Source organism: Lycium barbarum, chromosome 1 (genome assembly GCF_019175385.1).
Source record: "Lycium barbarum isolate Lr01 chromosome 1, ASM1917538v2, whole genome shotgun sequence".
Classification (NCBI taxonomy): Eukaryota; Viridiplantae; Streptophyta; class Magnoliopsida; order Solanales; family Solanaceae; genus Lycium; species Lycium barbarum.
In genome coordinates, this window is record NC_083337.1 from 18,751,561 (window position 1) to 18,778,737 (window position 27,177).

The 27,177-nt window shown below is 36.3% G+C and overlaps 1 pseudogene; it reads left to right on the forward strand.

The window, feature by feature from the left end:
- The first annotated feature begins 4,551 nt into the window (after positions 1–4,551).
- On the forward strand, positions 4,552–27,177 carry LOC132610353 (probable polyamine transporter At1g31830; annotated as a pseudogene).

Sequence of the window (27,177 nt, forward strand, 5' to 3'; positions counted from 1 at the left end):
ATGAAAGGACTAAACACATAGACATTGATTGTCACTTTGTGAGAGAGAGGATATGTCAAGGTCTGCTGAAAACTGAGTATGTACACACTTCAGAGCAGCTAGCAGATTTACTCACTAAAGGGCTAGGCAAAGCTCAGCATCAACACCTCCTGGACAAGCTTGGAGTTGTAAACTTGTTCCAACCATAAGCTTGAGAAGGAGTGTTAGCATGTGGAATCATGCACAAGCTACATGGTTATGAAGTTGAGGATCACTAGAGTGTAGTTAGTAGGTGTCATGTGCAATTAACTCTAGGTGGTTAAGTTGTTAGAGTCAAGCAAACAATACATGAGTTAATTGTATATGTAAAGTGTATAAGTATGAGATCAAGGAATCTAATAAACACAAGTCATTATTCTCTTATACTCAATATGTAAAAATGTTCTCTCTATAACTGATTTTATCCTCTCCTTCTCTTCCGTGTGTTGCTTGCTAAACAAGCTTTCTTCTTCATTTCTCAAGCTCCTTTCATGGAGTTTACATGAACTTTATTCAATTTTTGTTAAAATCGTGAGTTTGAGGTGCTATTTTATCCCATTGGTCTTCATCAAGATGCTGCTTTATTTTTCTGCCCTTAAAATGGCTTCTTCATTTGCACATCCTTCCTATTTGTCTTAACAAGATAATTATGTGTTGCTCGATAAGTTTACTTTTTCTTTAATCCAATGTTACTATAGTTCAATAGTTCAACTTCATTTGTACATAAACAGGAATTAGAGAATTATCTCATCGATTACCATTAATGTTGAAGTTTGATTCTTCTCTAAATGTATATAGGAGTATTTGGAGTTCAACGGAATAAACGGACGAGGACTGCAATGAAAATGCTTGCTCTACTGATATGTTGGTATTTCATATTAAGAGCTAAAGAATGAACTCTACCGCCTTATTGGAACACTTGGTCCAATTAGATCAAACGCTACACCGGGAAGGAAAGAGCTTCCATTGAGCCTTAATGGTACTGTATGAAAGAGATGGAGCCAGCCAAAATACAAGGGTGATACCCTGATTTTAAAGCTGAAGATTTGAAGAATTTGAGTTGTTGATTCTTTAAATTATTGTTTATTTTGAGTTCGTTTATTAGGAGTATTATTTGCAGTAAAAGAGAACTCTAATCCCTTTCCTAATACACATCAGGCATTTATGCTCTCTAATTAGGAAGTAGCAATATGAATAAAAAATTTCAATCCATACCTGATGTATGACAGTGCCACCAGATGTTGATGGCTGACGAAGGGTTCCAGTTGAGATGGAACCAGTAGCTGATAAAATGCATATGGCTTTAGGTCTTTGTTGTAGAAAGGAAATTAATTTTGTCCAGATGTCCTGCAGGAAATCCATAAGAAAGGACCACTCAAATAATACCAACCACCAGCGTTAAAAATCAATATGACAGAAATGCTATAAGAAGAAAAAGGAGAGAGGAGAATCAAGTTTAATTACGGAGGCTTGGAGCATACTGAACTTCCTATAGGGAGAAGAGAGAAGAGAATCCAACACGACACAAATGCTATGCTACTAAATCAAGTTTACAGTCACATTCTACTCTACCAAAGCACAACTGAGAAGGCATCCATGTGAGTGGAAAAGTTAAGGACAGACCCATGTTATCAATCCTTCAAAAAAATGATTCTTTTTTATGTTTGGTTCCTATAGTCATCTGAAGTGTGATGATTCTTGTGCTGCGATTGTTTTCTTTTTAACCAGCTAACAGAAGAAAATTAAGTGCTGCAAATGTTTTCTTAACTTGAGACTTGTTGGAAATGCAGAAATTGAGGGCTTCAGCTCATAGAGAATCTGCGATTCTGATGGGAGAGTATAATGGTATGGAGTACATAGGGATTAACGAGGATCCATGAAGATTTCAAGAAGAAGAGAAAGTCTTCTTTGTATTTCTTGATAATTTACATCCCATGACAATGGGTACTTATACAATAAGTCCTACGACTAAATAAGGAAAGAGAATATTACACAATCAATTACAATCAATACAATATCAGAAGATATCATATTACTCCTATAATTATGCTAGGAAATCCATATCAATCAACACTCCCCCTCAAGTTGGTGTAAAGATATCACACATGCCCAACTTGCAAACTAGTGTACAAAAAGTTTGTTTGTTGAGGCCTTTGGTAAACACATCAGCTAGCTGCTTTTCTGATGACACATGGAACAAACTCAAGACACCACTCATAACTTTTTCTTTGATGAAGTATTGATCAATTTCCACATGCTTTGTTTTGTCATGCTGAACGGAATTATGAGTTAGACTGATTGCAGCCTTGTTGTCACAATACAAGGAAATTTCCCCTTTTTCAGACAATCTCAATTCCTCTAATAGTTTTTGTAACCATAAAAGTTCACAAACACCTGGGCATAGCTCTATATTCTGCCTCCGCACTTGATCTTGCAACTACACTTTGTTTCTTACTTCTCCGAGTGACCAGATTTCCTCCTACAAGTGCACTTTAACCAGATGTAGATTTTTCATCATCTAGAGGTCCAGCCCAATCCGCATCCATAAAGACTTTTATTTGGAGGGGACCATGTTTATAGAATAGTAGACCTTTCCTGGAGCAAACTTTAGATACCGCAAAATGTGAAAGACAGCTTACGTATGAGGATCTAGGGGATCATGCATGAACTGACTCACCAAGGTGACTCAATAGGCTATGTCTGGTCTCGTGCAAGAAACAAATGAGTCTTCTAACCAGCATATGATATCTCTCCTTATCAACTAACTCTCTAACTCTGCTTTGTAGTTTGTGGTTGCTTTCAATGCGTGATTCTGCTGGCTTGCAACCTATCATACCGGTTTATTTCAAGAGTTCCAGAATATACTTTCTTTGAGAAATAAAGATTCCTCTGTCTGGTCTAGCAACCTCAATTCCCAAAAAGTATCGCAATTTTCCAAGATCCTTGATCTCGGATTCTTGGGCCAACAACTTCTTCAATCGGACGTCTCCTCGTCATCTCCTATCATTACTATGTCATCAACATAAACTATGGAAAGAGTGATTTTACCCTTGTGAAGTCTTATGAAGAGGGTGTGATAGCATTGCTTTGTTTGTAACAGAAAGAGATCATTGTTTTGCAGAATCTGTCAAACCAAGCTCTAGGAGACTGCTTCAGTCCATACAAGGCTTTCTTCAGTCTGCATACCTTTTCTTGACTTTGTTCAGTACTAAAACCAGGAGGAATCTCCATGTACACCTCTTCTTCTAAGTCTCCATGAAGAAGTGATTCTTCACATCAAACTGCTGGAAGTCCCAATCAAGATTAGCTGCACAAGATAAAAGAATTCTACTAGTGTTCATTTTCGCAATAGGGGCAAATGTTTCTTGATAATCCACTCCATAAGTCTGAGTGAATCCCTTAGCCACTAGTCTCATTTTGAATCTTTCAATCGAACCATCAGCTTTATGTTTTACTGTGACGACCCATTTGTAACCAACCAACTTTTTGTCCGGCGGTGATGTTACAAGTTCTCAAGTTGAGTTCTTTGACAAGGCCTTCATTTCTTCAATCATAGCTTTCTTCCATTTGGAATCTGCAAAAGCTTCCCTCCAATTTTGGTGAATAGACACAGAAGAAATAAACAAGGCAAAGGCTCTATAAAAGGAAGACAAAGAATTATAGGAGGCAAAGTTAGATAAGGGGCGTGTGGTGTAAGATCTGACTCCTTTCCTGTGAGCAATAGGCAAATCTAATTCATTATAAAATGTAGATAATTCACCAGAAGAAGAAGGTTCGGCTTCGACAGATCACATGATGGATTCTTCGGCTTCTTCTGCTATGTTTCTCCTTGAGTAAGTTATCAAATCAGGGTTATCCAAACGCCCAACAGTCTCCTCCTGAATTCTTTCTCCAATTTCACTTTCCCTTGTGGCAGTAGTTTTAACAAAGGAACTAGGAAAAACTATCTCTTTTTCCTTATAATTCTCCCCTTGAAGAGGTGATGGTGTAATACTGAAATAGGGCTCAAATTTCCGAAAGGTAACATCCACGCTGACAAAGAATCTCCTAGAAGGAGGGTGATAGCATTTGTACCCTTTCTGTGTTTGAGAATACTCAATAAAGACACATTTAAGACCTCTAAGATAAAGTCTCCCGGAATTACTAGTGTGAACAAAGAAAACATAGCAAAATACCTTTGAAGGAACAATACATTTATTCTTACCCTTTAAAGCTTCCATGGGACTCCGAAAAATCAAGAGTTTTAAGAGGCATTCTATTGATAAGGTAGGCAGCTACTAAAACTGTATCCCCCAATATGTTTTTGGTAAATGCATTGTAAATAGAAGGGAACTTGCCACTTCTAACAAGTGTCTATTTTTTTCTTTCGGCAACCCCATTTTGTGCACTAGTATAAGGACAACTAATTTGATGGACTGTCCCAAAAGACTCCAAATAAGCTCCAAAAGTTTTATCCATGTATTTTGTGCCATTGTCAGTTCGAAAGATCTTTATCTTAGCTTCAAGCTGAGTACAAATCATTTTATGAAATGACTGAAAGCAGTTGGTCCTCTTTTCGCTCTTCTTGGACTCTAGATTTTCCCATTAGTATGGAGTGCCCCTGAAGCACTGATTACTGCTTAAATGGGCACTATGTTCCCCGAAAATGGTGGTTATGTTGTGTGGGTTTCATCTGCTTTAGGCCTATATTGAGGCTTTCAGCAAGGTTGGATGAAATGTCATAGTTGAGTCATTGACATTGCACTTTACCCAGTTATGTTCCTGGATTACCTTAAATCAGCTATCCTTGCATTAGCTGGTGGGATTCCTATAGTTATAGCTGTTTTTAGCCCTTATAGTGGTTCTCACTTACATGAACTACAGAGGTTTAACCAGTACTTTAAAAGGTAGGGGCGTGAGGCGGTTTTACTTAGCATGAGGCGAGGCGTAAGCCCTGAGGCATGAGCGTAATGCCCATGGATCTTTAATTTTTTTATTTATAATATAGTAAATAGTCCAGACCCCACTTGTGGGATTACACTGGATATATTATTAATATACTAAAATAATATAATAACACAAAAATTATATAAAAAAATACATTAATATTTTAAAAAGTTTGGGACGTAGGTCAAAAACTGAAGACCAATGACAAGTGAAGATGGAAAGTTTGGCATATTTTTTAAAAGAAAGTTTAAGTGATATTCACCTTCACGGTGTTCTCAAATACTCCCTCCGTCCCGTTTTAAGTGTTTTACATTGCTTTTTGGTTTGTCCCAAAAAAAGTGTTTCTTTCTATATTTAGTAAGTTTTTAAATTTTAAGGCAAGTTTAAGACCGCAAAATTTTAAAAATCCCACAAATCTTTAATTTAAGATCATAAGATTCAAAAGTCTCCATTTATTTCTTAAACCCATGCCGAGTCAAACTAAGACACTTAAATTGGGACGGAGGGAGTAGTAAATATGAAATACTACGACTTGTTATTTGAGTTAGTATCGATCATCTTATTTCCATAAATGAAAAAACTGTTGATTTGGTATTGATGATTAAGATTGAGATGTTGATTTGATATTGATGATTAAGATTGATAGCTTATGTCACGCCTCGAACCATGGCCTGGGAGTAACACGGCACTCGGGCCTTGCTTGCATGTGTCCGAGCGAACCTCATGGCTTGCTTGTCAACATGGGCATCAAAACAACATAATCTATATGATGCAATTTAAATGAATCAATAAAATGTAATTTGCGGAATAAAGTCTTGAAATTTTCTCATAGCATGAAATATCATGAAAACATAATAGTCTGCAAACATGAAAGCACAACTGACTCTGTGAACTAACATCTGTCTATGAAACCTCTAAAACATGTCTGAATACTAACTATCAGGACATGGCCCTTGACTACCATAAACTGAATACTAATGCAGACTCCATGTTGAACCCCGAGAGGAGTGGGGCTCACCAATAAGCTGATAACTGAAGTGATCCTACTGCGCAGGTGTATGCTCCTGAAAACCGGTATCTGCACCGTGAAGTGCAGGCCCCGGGCAAAGGGACGTTAGTACATGGTGAATAGTACTAGTATGTAAAACCCGCTGAAACGAAGAACATGGCACAACATAGATATAGGACATGAACTGAAACTGAATGTAACTTGAGCATGAGCATGAAACGTGAGTAAAATCTTAAAATAGTAAATCAATAGAAATACTTGTATGTAAAACTACTTGTAACGTGGGGAATGCTATAGTATAACCGACAACATGGTCTGGTACTTGCGTCCTACCAGCAGAACACTCACAACCTTGCCAGGGATATGAGATTTAAGTAATAATAAGCATGTAAGGATCCAAACTGCATAATGAAGGTGTTGCCTCCTTGCTGACAACCCTTATCCTACGGTGGCTACGTAGTTTCAGGCTATCTCAGCCTTCTTGGTTAACTAAGCAATTCCCAAAAACATGAACATAATATAGTTGGCTAAGAAGCCCATGATTTTCGTGAAATAACTTGTAACTAACTTGTAATCATGATTTCACGAAATAACTTGTAAACATGGTTTCATGAAATATCTTGTAATATGGTTTCATGAGTTAACTTGTCATAGTCTTGCAAACATGTTCTTGATTTATGAATAATAACAATAGTTCATAATTATATATATATATATATATATATATATATATATATAATTGACTTGAAAACATGCTTGTAACTTGCTACATAAAATCATAAAGCTTCATATAAACATAATGAGAATACATGAGGAAGAATTCATGATTCATGGATTAAGCTAGGGTTCCTAATAACCGTAATGGAAGATTAGAAATACAATAACGAATATAGATACAAAATTCATGTACATAAATACATAAATACGGGCTACCAATATGTTGGGTTTAATGCCCTAGGGTTTGAACTTCATGGATATCAAGAATCGGAGCATGGGGAAGAACGTAGAGATTCCCACATGTGGATGGAAGTTCTACATACCTTAATTGCTCCAAAACTTGAATTAAAGACTTGAGCTTTGAAGAAGATTTCCAAAATCTTGAATTCTTGAACCTTGAGATAGGTTTTCTTGAAAACCCTAGTCTTGGAATGATGATTTCTTGTTTAGATTACAAGGATAGGTATTAGAATTGATTTCGAATAATTAGAGTAGGCTTACCTTGGTGTTCTTGATGATGGAAGAGGGTAGGAAGTCGTTCTAGGGCTTGAAGGAATGAAAAATAATGATTTGAACTGATATGGATGAATATATACTGTTCTGGAAAAATTAGATTTTCGGCCCAGTTAAATACTGGCCGTATTTTGAAATACGGGCCGTATTTTGACATATGGACTGCACTGCGTCTCTTTAGTAAAATGGCCATAACTCTTTGCACAGATGTCCGTTTGACGCCCATAATATACCGTTGGAAAGGTATTTCAAAGCGCTACAACTTTCATGAAGGAAGTTTTCCCAAATTCCAAATACATTTTGAAATACAGGCCGTATTTTGAAATACGGTCCGTATTTAACCATTTAACATCAAATTGCCAAATTCCAGAATGCTCAGAAATCCTTGGTTTCAGTTTACGATTTGAAATACGGGCCGTATTGTGAAATACGGTCCGTATTTAACCATATGACATTCAAATACCAGTTTACGATTTGATTTACGGCCCGTAAACTGAAATACGGTCACTGTTCATGGGCGTAAACCACCATCTTACAGCTGAAGAGGAAATTTCCAATTCCCACATTCTTTATCTGGTTTTCTAAGTCTAGGATCATGGTCAAAGCTTAGGTTAAAGGTACGGGGTGTTACAATATCTCCCCCTTGGGATCATTCATCCTCGAATGATGGGTCATGGTTAAGAACATGTCTGGACATGGCTTGAATTCATGAACATGAAAGAAACATGACGTAAAACATAAGAGCTTGACATGGTTACGTGGGAACATGGTCATGGATCATGAGAACTGAATACGTGATTACATGGAAACATGTACATGGGAAACTTGAAACTGAGTAGCGCCTACATGAATGAGAATCCTGAAATATTTGTCCTCGATTTATGACTAGTGGTTAAGAATCGCTACTAACTCTGGAATCTACAAAATTTATGGTAGGACTTCCTTCATAATCCGGACCCTCACGACATTTCTCAAACGCCTGCCAACTAACTAAAGTACCAACACACAACTCACACGGTATCTTAATACGCTTGATGTGACATAACGTGATTACTGGATCTTGAATGTAGCTAACATATATATTGAGCTGGCTTGAACACACGAATATTGGTTGAATGATTACATGATTACTATGCATGGGGTTTGGAAGAAAATCCATAGGCATGAATGACAGGAGTACTGGAAATAGGCACTAACATGACATGATTACCTGGGCATGAGACGCATGACATAAATACACGAATACTGAATGACATGAATACATGAGTGCTAAACTGTCATGAGATACGAATACGTGTGAAAATGGATATCGTAACATGGGATCTGAATGTCGAAAACATGATTGTTACAACATGAGGGTTGAATACTAAGCGCGCGTAGGATTGGATACTTAGAGACTTAATTATAGACGTTCGTATGTCACCATGGTAATATGAGATAGGAGTATGACTTAGGCTTTGAATGTAAGCGCAACTCGATGCGAATGCAACAGACTTGAGTCGTATAACAAGAATATGATCCTAACATAGGTATTCATAAATCTCTAGCATAGGCATGACATGAATACGTCAAATCTGAGTAGAATACTCTTGAGATAAGTACCACATGTTATATGAAAAGTTATCTATTTGAATATAGGAATGCATCTTACTTCCGCTTATCTTGTTAGCTGTTAATCATGATTATGAATACCTTATCTCATATTTCTCATTCTCGTGAGCGAATTATAGAGGACTGAGAGAAAAGGAATTATTGATACTATTCACATGAGATACTTTGCTTTAGAGAACAGACATGGCATGGTGCATTGTACATGGAAGACGTAACGTGGAACATGCGTACATGGGAACGTGATTCATATGGCATGAAATATGATTACGTGAATAGCATGACATGGGTCATAGGTACATGAAAAATTTGGCGTTTGTATGAGTACCTACACACCATGGCGTATGGACTTGAGTTCATGAGTATTGAAGTAAGACTAAGGCGTTAGTCTGACTTGCATAGAGCACAAGTTGCAGGCTAACTCTTGGGTACTCAGAGACGTAAGGCATAGATAAAACATTACCTTTAGAATTTAGATATACCGAAAGAATAGGACATGGTTCAACACAGCTTACTCTTATCACTGTAAGTAAATGCCCTTGTTATAAATAAGGCTCATGAAGGAATAGATTATAGGCATGAATAATTCGTTTCTTGAGCATCTAACACAAAGGTAGAAAGTCACCTTGAACATAATAAGGCCTAGATACTTAGCAAAAGGAAAAAGGAATCATGTCATCATAATCATAAGACCTTAGCTAAAGGAATGTAAGCACGAATTACATAGAATCATGGATAGGACATCCATCTTGGTTCACCTTCATTATTATCTCACAAAATCATTATTACGATACCGCTATAAGTGAAATACATAGCGAAATGAATTAGGGCACGAGTATGTGATAACATGGATAACATAACCATAAGGGTCAAGATCATCATCAGATTTGAAAAGCACTTAGATGCTAGAACATAGACATGAGTATAAAAGCATGATAGATACGTGAGACCTGAATGCGGATTTTTTTTTTAACTTTATACACGAGCACACCTGATGTGCGAAACATGAAAGGACATTCCCTTGCATACCTTACCATCGTATGAAGTCTTAATTCTTGTATCTTAAACATGGAGTGTAAAGCTCTAACATGGGCATGGTATGGGTATGAAAGGCATGAGTAGAGTACGTCTGGTCATTAATACCACATAATACATGAATTACTCTGGAATTGGAACTGTTATACCCTTAAAATCCGCTATTCGATCTAGAACTTTATCTTATAACATAATTACCTAGTACTTGATCTCAACAACATGACAAAAATCACACTCTACGCACCTTATCTTGGCTACATGAAACTGTGATCCTCTGACATAATCTCTTTAACACCTATCAACTTATAAAACACATATTTTGTATCGGCACCTTATCGCACGATCTCCCCCTTAGTTCAAGAGCTGATATTTAAATCCTGTGGATCCCTTGAGTTAGCGATAAGTGGTCATCTAGTGGTTTCGCAAATTTCCTCCAAAATACTGACGGCTCATTTCTTCCGCTTACTTCAAGCAAGTCTTACTTACTGGGAAAACTGGATTACTTAAATGAACGGGTTTCTAATGTACATAACTGGCAGGCTAGCTTTGTCAGTCTTGGGGAAAACTCTTTTCTGATAACTCTTAAAGACTCTTCTTCTGTAGCTTGCTCTCTTACTGCTTAGATGATTTTGTTCTTTCACCAATTTCTATACCTCGAATTTAACTTAAACCCTTTGGGTTGTAACACGCCTTCGGTGTATTCAGGCAGTTACCTTAGTAGTGCTAACTTGACTAAGTAACTCAAATCGTACTTCTACTAACTCTGCTGAAATTTTCTAATTCACTGTGTCTATTCAAACTTACTCACTATGCTTCTGTTGACCACTTACTAGCATCATAATCTCTAATTCTTCTCTGAGTACTAAAGTGAAGCATAAGGTTATTTCTAACTTTTCCTCCTTATCTGACTCTATTCTGGAGTTGTATACTATTTTTCTGATCTATAGACATGGATCACACTTAGGGAAATTTCATCTGTCTTAAACAAGGAATTGGATCAACTAACCCCAAACTCTCTATACACTTTCAAAATTTATATCATACTATACACCAGGGATAAATATTTAATCACATAACCTAAGAGAGAATTGTCATATCTTTTATCTCGTAGTAATATCTGCTTCTTTTAGTAGCTTACTAACGTCATACTCTCTAGGTCTGATCTGAATAAGCTGAAATAATTTAAAACTAACCCTATAAAAATTCATATCGTCTGCCCGTGGTTTTCTTATCGCATCAGTCCCTTCTTAGTCATGTGCATAGATCATATGACAAAAATATATATATCCTTAAAAAAAAATCGATACTTTCTAGTATTACAGGTGATTGGCTCTTAGGCTATTTCCTACTTAAAACTACCGTGGACAATTTATGCCTGCTGCGGTTAACTTCATAACATCCTACCTCGTGGGGTCTTAAATATGAACCATCACCCTTATATGGTAGCTCCATGGTTAGATAATCCAAATAAACTTATTCTGTAAGGTATATAACCTATGTATACTGCCATGCCGAAACTTGTTTTTAAAAGGGTATTATCACCTGATAAACACACCATGCACTATTTGGTAAGTCTTGGGTCTCGAAGTTTCCTTCTCGCCGCTTACGCATTCGATACGTTTAGAATTCGATGGAAAGAGAATGTTACTTACTGCTCTAAGCTTCATGACATGAGTTAGAATAATTCCTGATGCCTCTATCGGAGAGAAACACATCGATAACGACTAGCTTTACATCTTCCTCATCCATTGAGACTAGGCGTATTCGGTAGAATGGGAAACAAACATGAGTTCGAGTGATTTCTGAGAACACAGCTCTATTGCACGATCTAGAGTTGAAAGAAGCGAGACAATCTTAAATGTCTTGGTGGTCAACTGTTTATCTGTGTGGGCTCCACACACATATAAAAGTGACCCCACTGGACACGGTTTCATAGACTCCCTAAGACACTTGAACCTAGGGCTCTGATACCAAGCTTTTTCACGCCCCGAACCATGGCCTGGGAGTAACACGGCACTCGGGCCTTGCTTGCATGTGTCCGAGCGAACCTCATGGCTTGCTTGTCAACATGGGCATCAAAACAACATAATCTATATGATGCAATTTAAATGAATCAAGAAAATGTAATTTGCGGAATAAAGTCTTGAAATTTTCTCATAGCATGAAATATCATGAAAACATAATAGTCTGCAAACATGAAAGCACAACTGACTCTGTGAACTAACATCTGTCTATGAAACCTCTAAAACATGTCTGAATACTAACTATCAGGACATGGCCCTTGACTACCATAAACTGAATACTAATGCAGACTCCATGTTGAACCCCGAGAGGAGTGGGGCTCACCAATAAGCTGATAACTGAAGTGATCCTACTGCGCAGGTGTATGCTCCTGAAAACCGGTATCTGCACCGTGAAGTGCAGGCCCCGGGCAAAGGGACGTTAGTACATGGTGAATAGTACTAGTATGTAAAACCCGCTGAAACGAAGAACATGGCACAACATAGATATAGGACATGAACTGAAACTGAATGTAACTTGAGCATGAGCATGAAACGTGAGTAAAATCTTAAAATAGTAAATCAATAGAAATACTTGTATGTAAAACTACTTGTAACGTGGGGAATGCTATAGTATAACCGACAACATGGTCTGGTACTTGCGTCCTACCAGCAGAACACTCACAACCTTGCCAGGGATATGAGATTTAAGTAATAATAAGCATGTAAGGATCCAAACTGCATAATGAAGGTGTTGCCTCCTTGCTGACAACCCTTATCCTACGGTGGCTACGTAGTTTCAGGCTATCTCAGCCTTCTTGGTTAACTAAGCAATTCCCAAAAACATGAACATAATATAGTTGGCTAAGAAGCCCATGATTTTCGTGAAATAACTTGTAACTAACTTGTAATCATGATTTCACGAAATAACTTGTAAACATGGTTTCATGAAATATCTTGTAATATGGTTTCATGAGTTAACTTGTCATAGTCTTGCAAACATGTTCTTGATTTATGAGTAATAACAATAGTTCATAATTATATATATATATATATATATATATATAATTGACTTGAAAACATGCTTGTAACTTGCTACATAAAATCATAAAGCTTCATATAAACATAATGAGAATACATGAGGAAGAATTCATGATTCATGGATTAAGCTAGGGTTCCTAATAACCGTAATGGAAGATTAGAAATACAATAACGAATATAGATACAAAATTCATGTACATAAATACATAAATACGGGCTACCAATATGTTGGGTTTAATGCCCTAGGGTTTGAACTTCATGGATATCAAGAATCGGAGCATGGGGAAGAACGTAGAGATTCCCACATGTGGATGGAAGTTCTACATACCTTAATTGCTCCAAAACTTGAATTAAAGACTTGAGCTTTGAAGAAGATTTCCAAAATCTTGAATTCTTGAACCTTGAGATAGGTTTTCTTGAAAACCCTAGTCTTGGAATGATGATTTCTTGTTTAGATTACAAGGATAGGTATTAGAATTGATTTCGAATAATTAGAGTAGGCTTACCTTGGTGTTCTTGATGATGGAAGAGGGTAGGAAGTCGTTCTAGGGCTTGAAGGAATGAAAAATAATGATTTGAACTGATATGGATGAATATATACTGTTCTGGAAAAATTAGATTTTCGGCCCAGTTAAATACTGGCCGTATTTTGAAATACGGGCCGTATTTTGAAATACGGTCCGTATTTTGACATATGGACTGCACTGCGTCTCTTTAGTAAAATGGTCATAACTCTTTGCACAGATGTCCGTTGGACGCCCATAATATACCGTTGGAAAGGTATTTCAAAGCGCTACAACTTATATGAAGGAAGTTTTCCCAAATTCCAAATACATTTTGAAATACGGGCCGTATTTTGAAATACGGGCCGTATTTAACCATTTGACATCAAATTGCCAAATTCCAGAATGCTCAGAAATCCTTGGTTTCAGTTTACGATTTGAAATACGGGCCGTATTGTGAAATACGGTCCGTATTTAACCATATGACATTCAAATACCAGTTTACGATTTGATTTACGGCCCGTAAACTGAAATACGGTCACTGTTCATGGGCGTAAACCACCATCTTACAGCTGAAGAGGAAATTTCCAATTCCCACATTCTTTATCTGGTTTTCTAAGTCTAGGATCATGGTCAAAGCTTAGGTTAAAGGTACGGGGTGTTACAGCTTAAGTATAGAAATATATTGTATTAATGTAATTGATTGTGTATGTTGTCTTTCCTTAATTAGTCTTAAGACTCATGTATAAGTACTCATTCTCATGGGTTGTATAAATATTCAGAAATACAAGAAGCCTTTTCTTCTTGCTAAAATTCTTCATGGTATCAAAGTCATTGCTGCCTTTTTTAGGTGAGTTTTCTCCCTCGCATCACTAGGGCTCCATTTTTTATCAAAGAGGGGTCGAGTTTTTCTCGCTTTGTGGCTGCCTGCACAAAAAAACTCCTTCCGTTCAGTTCTTTTTTTAAAAAAAATTCTATGTTGGGGTGGTTGGAACATTACGAGCATCTCCCTACCAGTTTTGATTTTTTCCGGTCACCTGTATTAGGGTTCCGACGTGGCAGCTAACTCTCCAGCCAAATCTACAACTTTTCGGCGAATTTTTTTTTGGAAATTTTTTTCAGATCTCGGTCGTAGGCCTATTCTGACCCTTCCATCCAGGTTCCGACAAATTCTAGCCATGGAGAATTTTTTCGGCAACTAGCTTGCAAATCCGATCTCCACCCGTAGAGTTCTGGCGGGTCAGATTCATTTTTTCCTGACGAGTTATTATTTAGCCTTCTTTTGTGCGATTCTTGAATCCAGGTTCTAAAGTTGCTCTTTTAAGATTCTAAATTCTGTTTAGGTTATTATCTTGTAGATAATATGGGTGACACTACTTCTGGAGTCTCTGGATGAAGTTCAACATCTTCGCCGTCTTCTGTACAAACTTAACTCCTCTAGTGTTGCTAGTTCCAATTATGTGCAGTCACGTATTTCTTTTAATGCTCAGCTTAATTGTTGTATTATTGATTCTAGTGCGAATAGACATATGACAGGCTCTTCTAAAGGCTTTCAAAACTATTCTCCTAGTCCCAAAAGGGATTATATCATAATAGCCAATGGCTCCCTAATCCTGCCTCTGGAGCAAGTTCAATCGTTTGTACCCCTGATATTACCTTTCCATCCATTCTTCATGTTCCTGACTTTCCTATTAACCTATTATCTATTAGTTTTATCACCAAAGAACTAAACTGTAGTGTCAAATTCTTTCACTACAAAAAAAATAGCGTTTAGCGACGGACGTATTCCGTCGCTAATCAGCATATATCTGTCGCTAAACCTGTGTTGCGACAGATTAGCAACGGAAAGTTGTCTGTTACGATTTTGCGCGTTGCCAACCTCTTAGTGACGGAAAAATGAAATCCGTAGCAAACTTAGCGACAGAGTAGCGACGTATGAGATCCGTTCCACATTATAGCAACGGAATATTTTGTCGCTATTTTTATGAATTCCGTGACTAATTTCATATTTCATTTCGTCGTTTTAGTAAATTAGCGATGAAAACCTTTGTTGCTAATCCATTGCAAAATATTTGAATTATTTATGCCCGACATTTAGTGACAATACAATGTTTGTCGCAATCTGTAGCCTACTGTTTTCCCTCTAGCAACGACCAAAATCCTTCGCAAATCTGTCACAAATATTTTTGTTCTAAAAATCTTTTTATTTATTTTAAATACACCTGTTGAAACATACCAAATATAAATTAACAAATACCCTTAAAAATAACTGACATTCACATAAAATAACATTTACAAAAAAGATTCAAAATAGATATCGAAATCCTCATCGTTAAGTCCAAAACACCGACAAGGCCAAGCTATCAACTACCAAAAGAACCCACATATGTCAAGTATTGTTAGTGCATAATTTTGTTCTTTCCAACAAAAAAATAGATAACATAAAAAACTAATGCATGGGTGAAGGACTACGATCATCATCAGAACCTAAAGGATCAACATCGTCAACGTTAGCAGCAGTAGTAGGAGGCATTATGGGTGTCACAACTGATGGATTTTCAATAGGAGTATTTGGATGATGTGATGGTGAAGAAATCACTCCGCGTGCCTTCTCAATAAATAAAGGAAGCAAGCGTTCAGTCAGTGTAGGAATCGATCGCATCACTAACTCCTCCATATTTTCTGTCGGTGCTGATTTAGACGTTGAAGGTGGTGCTGATGCTGAAGCATTAAAGCCAGAATTGACGCTAAGATTCGGCCCATAATAACTTTGTGCTTGAGATCTAAGACCATATATTCTTCTCTTCCTTGTTCCCCCAGCAGCTTCGTAATATGCTTCACATTGATCAATATCAGTCTGAGACTGTGATTTTTTCCTGTAATATTTCTTGATATCTTTCCTGTAATAAGTAGTGAAATTAAAACATCAAGAATACTAACCATTCAATTTTACCAAATAAAAAGAGAAATGAATTCCAAAGATAAGGGAGCAGATATTTATCCATTTTTTATTTTTGGAAGTCTCATGATGACCAACAAAAAAGAGTTTCATACAACTTGGATATAAGTGATCATATATACACTGTTTCATAGTCAAGTAACAGAACATGAAAATAAAGACAATTACAGTTCCTAAACAACACATAAAAGGACAATTTCAGGCTATTTCCCACTCATTCACTCACTGTCCATTCTCACATGAACAAGCAGTCTACAGTCAAGATTTGCCTAATCCCTTGCAGGCTACTCTTTAACTTCTTTACACAATACCATTAAAACACAATAAGGAAATTATTAGTGTCTGAAGGAGCATATTCAAATCTAACTTATAAAGTGAAGTGATGCAGTTGGTATTACATAATACCATCAGATATGTTTTCTGTTAAAAGTGCAGAGAGAGAGAGAGTTGTGTGGGAGAGAAATTTACATCTGCTAGGTGAACTTCACCACCAGAACTTTTGGAAGTGTTGTACAGATATGGTGCTGCTACTGGAAATGCAGAGAAATATGGAAATAACACAAGTCACAGAAGCAGTTCCTTGGTCATTTTTTGATCAACAAATGCTAACTGTCATTTCATTATACAAGTTCTTAGTTTTTATAGTTATTTTCTTAGCAATTTGCAGTATCAACTAAAGTCGTCATATAAGGCTTAAGTTTCTCATTAGTTTAATTCTGAAATTATAAAATTTTGAACTTACATGGACAGCTCGGCACGCTCATCAACAAAAGATTCTCCATCATGATCATGTGTATGGACGTGCAAATGTACCTCACCTTGTGTTGGATCTCGACCCTTTTCAACAACCTATGCAAAAGTTACTCATTTCAGAAAATTAGCAACAGAAGTTTTTTGTATTTTTGTGTAAAATTGAGATTGAAAATAACATATAAGAAAATCCTAGTCCCTGTTGATATCCTTTAATCATTGAAATGGACCTGTTTATTCATAACTTAGCTTAAAATAAGTAACGTGTCAAGGACGAGGAATGTACAAAGAATTAATAGAAGCTAATATAAGACTTCATTTGAGAATAATATAGCATCATACTTAAGATTAACCAGCAAATTAACTACTTCATTATTTTTCCAAAATATATTCATTTGTGTAGTGTAATCTTGTTTAAATTTGTGTTATACTACCCTCTCTAACAGATATCATTTATCTTATTGTTAACTTTTTGTTGAATTTCTGTAGATCAATGATGACGAAATCAAGTTGATCATGAATTCAAGAAAGCAAGAAGCTGGTGGACATGACACCACCAATAGTAAAATATTTTCAAAAACTACTCCATCAAGTTCTTCAAGGCAGCCATGACACTACTAAAAAAAAACAGCGTTTCCTAATAATTCAGTCACAAAAGACAAAAGTAATATCCTAAAAGAAATCAGGTGTGTGAGTCCCAACAGTCCATTTACTTTACTCCAATGGAACAGCACCAGTAGTACCCAAAAGTGGCAAAACATAACTAAAACATGTAACTATCCCAGCTGAAAAAAGTGCTTTAGGAAATGTCTTTTGAGGTTGTTCAACTTCACCAGCTAAAGTAATAGCATTATCCCAAAAATTCAAGTTCCAAAAAAGGGTATTAAAAAACAAGTTCCAATCTGTTTTAACACACTTTTGGCCTAAACTCAACCATCTACTAGGATCAATCTTTGGAACTGAAAACAATGTAATTAACCAAAAGGGACAAAGGGAAAGTACACCAAGAACAACAACAGTATAACCAACAATAGACAAACCTAAATAATTCAAGAAACACAACAACATAGTAATCAAGAAAATAGCAATATACCTAAACCAGAATCAAGAACTGGAAAAACCAATTTTCAAGTAGTATTTTTCAAGTAGTAAATAAAAAATATTTAAGAGCGTATGAAAAAATATATACTTACAATTCTCTTGCGATGCTCCCCAATGCAGATAGAGCCACCTGTGTGAGTCCCAGCAGCAACTTCTTTCCCTCCACAACGATTCTTTGCATTTATTTCTGATTTTTCAACACACTTAGGATCCGCCCAAAGTTGCAACCAACGTTCCCACACATTATCAGAAACATAATCCGGCTTAATCCTTTTTTGTTTAATTTTGCTAATGAAATTCCTATACTTTGTTACTGCCTTAGTATTTCAATGTTTACAGATGTGCAGGGATAAGCAACTTTAGTGACTGATTTTTTGCTGAAAACAATGCAAGCATCAATATATTATATTACAAGAAACATTGTTGAATTCCAGTATATTATATTACAAGGATCAATATATTATATGCAAGGATCAATAAACAGACCTGACGCTTGAACCGATAGCGTACCTAGAGTTTGAACTTGGTTTATAGGATTTGGCCCACCTATAGAACTCATACCACCTTGTTGAGGACTAACTGTGGTGGGAATGGGAATGGTAGGCATATTTGCACGACCCGTAGAATCACCCCTAAATGAGGACTTTCCAACACGACCTCCGCTACCTCGACCTTTGCCTCGAGCCATATCTACGAAAAAATGTGGACATGAGGAAATTAAAGCAACCATCAGTAAAAAGGTAACCAGTAAAATGCAAGCAGGCTGCTAGTAAAGAGGTTTTTATACCATCATGTTCAAATCCTAATGGAAAATAAACACACAGTGGAAGTGAAATTTCCGTGAAATTTCCAAATTGATTTTTCAATTCTGTGACTAACCAGCTTTTACTCTTTATTCAGGAAAACAATCATTTTATTAGGAGCAAATCAAGGGTCGGGTCGGGTCGTCGGGGTAATTCTCTGTCACAAGATCTAACGTACAATGGAACAAAAACACAAATGTCACCGAAAGGGTAAAAACATAAGAAAGATGATGACAAATTCAGAAAATATTCAACTCTTATTATTGATTTTGTTGTCATATAACTGCAGGAGATGAACATAAAAAGTTTAATTCTGAAAGAAGTTTCAAAGTCAGCTTATCGAATCAGATTCAGCAATAAGAGACAATATATAAATGCATGCTTTATTTGGAAAAGAACACTGTACATCAATGATTACAACTGGTGGAACCTACATGGATGCCTTCTCAGGAGGTGTTGTTAGTGGAGGTTCAGGAAACTTCTTCTCCAGTGCCTGTGTGATGACATCTGAATCCGGAACCCATTTTTCGTCAAGCTTAATAAGTGGAACTTTACCTTCAGGACATATCTTCAAAAACCTAGGTAAGTAAAGCCCAAAAACACACCTTTTTTGTTTCTTCATGCAGGTAAGCAAAGGCTTATCTAAGAATGGTAAAGCCCAAAAACTTGCTTTACAACATTGGCTTGAAGCTGTAAGTAAATTGTTTATGCTATCTTGATTGTCTTTTTGGTCAATTTTATGTCATTTGGACTAACTTGGAGGTGGTTATATGTCTAATAGATCGATCCACGACATCGTTAAGGGCACAACTTGCATTTCCATTATGTTCAATGATTGCATTCTCAAAGCAAAGAGCCCTTCTTCTACTGGTAATTGTCTGAATAAATTTATACAACCTTTTTAATGATCATATAACATAAAATTCTTTTTCATTTGCTAATCATTTTACTCTGAAGCGGGTTGGATATTGGAGAAGGCAAAGAAGTTAATCTTGTTGAGAAATGTCCGCGATGGAAACTACATCAGCAATGCATCAAGTACCTTGGTCATGTATGTCTTAAGTCCATCTATCAGTCTTCTCATAAATAATTTCTTGCATATTTGATACTTTTAACTTTTACTTACCATGATTGGTTTATTTTCTTTGAAAATAGATGGAAAGCTATTGTACAAAGAAACTGGGAAGCTCCTTGACACCATTGGTGAAACAAAAGGCACTAAATGGATATTTGTCCTAAGCACCTCTAAAACCTTATATGTTGGGAAGAAAAGGAAAGGAAAATTTCAGCATTCTAGTTTCTTGGCCGGAGGGGCCACTTTAACTGCTGGCAGGATAGTTGTGGAACAAGGAGATTTGAAGGTATTGAATCTCTACAAATCTTTCTTTCAATGCTAAGTAACTCTTTTTCTTGTTTTAGCTGTTTTCAAGCAAGCTGTGTGGCCTCACAGTGGACATTATCGACCTACTCCAGAAAACTTTCAAGACTTCATTTTGTTTCTCAGGGAGAACGATGTGGACCTAAATCATGTTCAGGTACAGAACTGCACTTTATGGTTTTTGAGTCATGATTTTCTGTAACATTCTAAGTTCCAATGCTGATTAATTAGTATCAAATGATGCAGCTGGATGTACTCAGCACATATTGACTGCAGCTGTGTTTTCTTATTATTCTATGGATTTAATCCATTTTGAACAGTATATGGGATTGTGTTGAATTGGTATTGAGAATAGAAAGAGGCAAGGCACTGATTCTACTATCTTTGAATAAGGCCATACATGATCTACTTATTGAATCTTTCTTAGTGGTGGTATTAGTACCTTATGGTACTCATTCCACTAAGGGGGAGACAGTACTTGGAAAGTGTATTGGTTCTATGAAAGTTCAAGACCGGGCCATACATGCAAGACAAGGATTCAAAAGAAAACTGCAGCCAGTAGCAGTTCAGCAAAATTGCTGGTTTTTTGCATTTTTCAGCAGGTGTATTTTCAGCAAGGGACTGTCAAAACTGCAGGAAGCAGCTGGATTTTTGTTACAATGACATGGGAAATTTAGTTGCCAATGAAACTTACATCAGTTTAGAATGCAAGTTGAGGTGATAAAGTTGTTGGTTGATCTTCAGGAATTTACTACTCTATTGTTAATGATCATGATTGCTGGTTAATTCAGCAATTTCTACATATAGCACCTCTGGTCAAGATCACAAGACTTCTTCTGCTGAATCAAGTAGCAGTATTTTGGTCTTGATTTGATCATCAACTGTTCAAGATCAAGTTATTCATTTCATTTTACCCTTTTAATTCTACTTCTTTTAATTAATTCTGTAGCAATTTGTAGTATCAAGTTAAGACAACTATAAGTCTTAATTTGGTCATTAGTTTAATGTGCTCTTATTATTAGCCTTTGGCTACATTTGTAAATAACTTTTGGATTTTCTTTGAGAAAAATTTATAAAATTAGCCCTAGGCACCAAAATGCCTAGTGGACTTTAATTTAAAAAAAAAAATAGTTGACATGCATGATTCTTTTGGAAACCTTAATCTTCCCCCTAGTGAATTATTTTGCACTTGCTATACAACGGAAAACTACAAAATGAAGAAAACATCAATCACAGATCTAACTGAAACACAAAATTTCAGCAAAACCAAACTAAGATTCTAGCACCAACGAAATTCTTTTTCCCCAATTTTAATTCTCACAAAAAAAAACTTTCAATTTACAGCCACACTAGAATGAACCAAACATAGTAAAATTTTAAAAGAGAATGAATTCTTACCAGTCAAGAAAAAGGGCTTAGAAAATAAACAAAGAACAAGAGAAGAAAGTACAACAAAATATTAAAATATTCAATCAATGCCACTATCATAACAATATTTAGATGTGTAAGATGAGTTTTAAGACTCGAGTAAGAAACCCAGTTCACTAACACTGATTTCCAATCACAGAATATAAAGAATGTTGAGTTCTTCAAGCTTTTTCTCGACATGCAACGAATTAAAACAAACTTTAAGCACCAAATAATATTACCCTACAAGGTTTAGCACAAACAAAGGTCGAATTTCCATTTTCATCAGATTTTGGCCCAAATAGAGATTCCCAACACTTAACCTTCAAATAAATTATAAATCCAACAGTTTTTCAAGACACCTAACTTCGATTTTAGCAAGAAAACACTTAACAACACTCTGTCCTTTAGATAATAAGCAAAAAAACACAGATTTCTTAACTTCTATTTCAGATTTAATGTCAGAAAACACAAAGAAAGAGATAAAGAAGAAATAAATTGCCCATAAAACATAGAAAAAATAAAACATACCTGTCCTTTAGATAAAAGATGCAGCAGAAGAAGAGAAAAACACAATAGAAACCCTAGATTCACATTATTTTGATTTAAATTCACAATTTCACACACTGTCTCTCTTTATATCGTGCTCTCTCTCTCTCTCTCTCTCTATCTGTGTTGGGTGTGTTTGAAGTGAGAGGAAATAAATGAGTGCCCTAGGATATATCTTTTTTTTAATATTTAACGACAGACTAGCGACGCATTTTATATTCCGTCGCTAAATAATACATTGACTTCTTTTAATAATTAATATTGCAACGAATTTTTCCGTTACTGCGAATATATATTTTTTGGAGAAAAATTGAAAGGTCTGGCGATGGATTTTCCATTGCTGAATCCGTCACTACATAAAAATAAAATTTGTCGTGCCTCTTCTGTTGCTAAATCTGTAATGAAATTTAAGGCGCCAAAATTTTGCGCTAATAATTAGTGACGAAATTCAATTTTCGTTGCTAATCCGTCGCTATATAATGAGATAAAATTTTAGTTGCTTTTCTCGCGACAAAATGAGCATTCCGTAGTTAATCCGTCGTTAATTAGCGACTGAATATGGTCTGTCGCTAATATTCCGTCACTAAACGCTGGTTTTTTAGTAGTGTTTCCTGATTATTGTGATTTTCAAGACCTTCAAACAGGGAAGAAGATTGGCAGTGGTTGGTAGATTGCATGATGGCTTATATTTGATCGATGGAACTCAAGATTCTGGTCAGGCCCTTTTTTGTAGGAAATAAGGATATCAACAGAGAAATAATACAGTGGCATAGACGGTTGGGGCACCCATCTTTTTTTTCTTTAAAGAAGTTATACCCTAGTTTATTTTCTAGAACTGGGTTTGAATCTTTGTCTTGTGATGCTTGTGAATATGCCAAGCATACTAAAAACTCTTATCTTTTGAATGATAATAAAAGCACAATTCCCTTTTCGATTATTCATTTGTACTCAGCTTGAGGCTAAAATAAAGATCTTTCGAACTAACAATGGCACAAAATACATGAATAAAACTTTTGGAGCTTACTTGGAGTCTTTTGGGATAATCCATCAAACTAGTTGTCCTCATACAAGTGCATAAAATGGGGTTGCTGAAAGAAAAAATATGCATTTGTTAGAAGTAGCAAGATCCCTTTTGTTTACTATGAATCTGCCGAAGCCTTACTGGGGATGTCATTCTAATAGCTGCCTACCCTATCAAAGAACGTCACTTAAAACTCTCAATTTTTAGAGTCCTTTAGAAGCTTTAAATGGTAAAAATGATTATATTGTTCCTTCAAATATATTTGAGTGTATTTGTTTTGTTCACAATAGGAACTCTGGGAAACTTGAACCTAGAGCTCTTAAATGTATCTTTATTGGGTATTCTCCAACACAGAATGGGTACAAATGCTATCACCCTCCTTTTAGGAGATTCTTTGTCAGCATGGATGTTACCTTTCGAAAATTTGAGCCCTATTTCAGTATTACACCATCATCTCTTCACGGGGAGAATTATAAGGAAGAAGATATGGTTTTTCCTAGTTCTCTTGTTGAAACTACTGCCACAAGGGAAAGTAAAATTAGAGAAAGAATTTAGGAGGAGACTGTTGGGTGTTTGGATAGGCCTGATTTGATAACTTACTCAAGGAGAAATAGATCAGAAGAAGCCATCATGCAACCTGCCGAAGCTAAACCTTCTTCTTCTGGTGAGTTATCTATATTTCCTAATGAGTTAGATTTACCTATTGCTCACTAGAAGGAGACATATCTTGCACCAAACACCCTTTATCTAACTTTGTTTCCTATAATTATTTGTGTCCCTCTTATAAAGCCTTGGCCTTATATATTTCTTTTATGTCTATTCCCCAGAATTGGAGGGAAGCTTTTGTAGATTCTAAATGAAAGCAAGCTATGATGAAATAAATGAAGGTCTTATCAAATAATGAGACTTGGGAACTTGTCACATCACCACCAGACAAGAAGTTGGTTGGTTGCAAATGGGTCTTCACTGTAAAACGTAAATAAATTTAGAGATTTAAAGTAAGATTGGTGGCTAAAGGATTCACTCAGACTTATGGAGTGGATTATCAAGAGACGTGTGCTCCTGTTGCAAAAATGAACACTACTAGAATTCTTTTGTCTTGTGCAGCTAATCTTGACTGGGAATTATAATAATTTGATGTGAAGAATGCATTTCTTCATGGAGACTTAGAAGAAGAGGTGTACATCGGGATTCCTCCTGGTTTTAGTACTGAACAAATTCAAGGAAAGGTATGCAGACTGAAGAAAGCCTTGTACAGATTGAAGAAATCTCCTAAAGCTTAGTTTGACAAATTCTACAAAGAAATGATCTCTTTTGGTTACCAACAAAGCAATGCGGATCACACGCTCTTTATAAGACATCAAAAGGGTAAACTCACTGATAGTTTATGTTGATAACATAGTAATGACAGGAGATGACAAGGAGGAGAGGACCCGATTGAAGAAGTTGTTGGCACAAGAATTTGAGATCAAGGATCTAGGGAAACTACAGTACTTCTTGGGAATTGAAGTTGCTAAATCAAAAGGAGGAATATTTATTTCTCAAAAAAAGTATATTTTGGATCTCTTGAAAGAAACAGGTATGACAGGTTGCAAACCAGCAGAATCACCCATTGAAAGCAATCTCAGACTACAAAGAGGAGTTGGAAAGTTAGTTGATAAAGAGAGATATCAGATGCTTGTTGGAAGATTTATTTATCTCTCTCACACTAGACCAGACATAGCCTATTCAGTCAGTCTGGTGAGTCAGTTCATGCATGATCCCCGAGATCCTCATATGCAAGCTGTCTTTCACATTTTGCGGTATCTGAAGTATGCTCCAGGAAAAGGTCTACTTCACTCCAGATATGGTCACCTCTAAATAGAATCCTTTACAGATGCAGATTGGGTTGGATCTATAGATGACAGAAGATCTACATCCTACTGTACATTCGTAGGAGGAAACCTGGTCACTTGGAGAAGCAAGAAGCAAAGTGTAGTTGCTAGATCAAGTGCGGAGGCAGAATATAGAGCTATGGCCTAGGGTGTCTGTGAAATTTTGTGGTTATAAAAACTACTAGAGGAATTGAGATTGTCTGAAAAAAGGAAACTTTCCTTGTATTGTGACAACAAGGCTGCAATCAGTATAGCTCGAAATCCAGTCCAGCATAACTGAACAAAGCATGTTGAAATTGATTGACACTTCATCAAAGAAAAAGTCTCGAGTGGTGCCTTGAGTTTGTTCCATGTGCCATCGGAAAAACAACTAGCTGATGTGTTTACCAAAGGCCTCAACAAACGGACTTTTCATACACCGGTTTGCAAGTTGGACATGTGCGACATCTTTGCACGAACTTGAGGGGGAGTGTTGATTTGGTATTGATGATTAAGATTGAGATGTTAATTTGATATTGATGATTAAGATTGATAGCTTAATTATAGGAATATATTGTATTAATGTAATTGATTGTGTAATATTGTCTTTCCTTATTTAGTCTTAAAACTCATGTATAAGTACTCATTCTCATAGGTTGTATAATTATTCAGAAATACAAGAAGCCTTTTCTTCTTGCTAAAATTCTTCAAAAACTATTAAGCATCATTCATTTATTAAAGTATCACGAGGGTCATAGTGTTAACAAAATAATTTGAAACATAATTTGTAGAAGAACTGTTAGGCGAGCCCCGAACGTTGGGTGTTAAGTGTATTTATGACGAATAGTTGGGCGATTAGGGCGTAAGCCTCACGAAACTAAGCCGCACACATGAGCCCGAGGCGTTTACCAGTGCCCCGCCCAAGGGCGAGCCCCGAGGCAAGTCCTAAAACTGCCTTTTAAAACATTGGATTTAACTATTGTCGGATGGGTAGCTGTCTTGCTTAGTATATTGTAGATCTTACTTTTTGTAGTTATGGGGCTCATTTCGATTCCCAAATTAAGGCCTGCTAGATGGTTAGTGGCATATGTACATAGTATTGATTGGAACTTGTATCTGAATACTCTCATCTGGAATCTGAATTATTGGGATTCAATAAGTACTCTTGCCGGAGAAGTACATAACCCGAAAAAGACTCTGTCTAAGGAACTGTTTTACGCTGTGATTTTAGTTGTGCTGTCGTGCTTTTTCCCTTTACTCATTGATACTGTAGCTGTTCCTTGAGCGTGACTTGTGGACTGATGGCTACTTCTCAGACGTTACGAGGATACTTGGTGGAGTTTGGCTTAGATGTTGGGTTCAATGGGCTGCTGCAGTATCAAATATGGGGATGTTTGTAGCTGAAACAAGCAACGACTCTTTTCAGTTACACTTAGTATGGCGGAGAGGGGAATTGCTTCACGAAGAGATCTCGCCACGGAACTCCTTTAATTGGGATTCTTCTCTCTGCCCCTGGTGTGATTTTACTTTCATGGTTGAGCTTTTAGGAGATAGTAGCAGCAGAAAATTTCTTGTATTGCTTTTGAATGATCTGGGAATTTGCCGTATTTTTAGATTTTTATATTTTTTAGAGAATGTTCAAATACCTCAATGTTGTCGTATTTTTATATTTTTTTAATTGATTTCAGAAGTTGATCCATGCATTCCATATTATATTTAGTCTTACTTTAACATTCCTGAATTTCAGAAGGCTATGCACGCGAACACTTCAAATCTTCCTTATCCATGGGAAAGCTGCACCTATAAGGCTCTTGATTTAGAGGGGAAAAAAATTATCTTTTTCTATTGTTTACATTTCTAAGTAATTCAAACACTAATCATAAATTTTCTTTTTATTGAGAACAGTAGCACACTTAATCTCAGTTGAAATGACAGACCACTCTTGCATCAGTTGATGAAGAGTGGCTTAAGGATCTGGCTGAATAG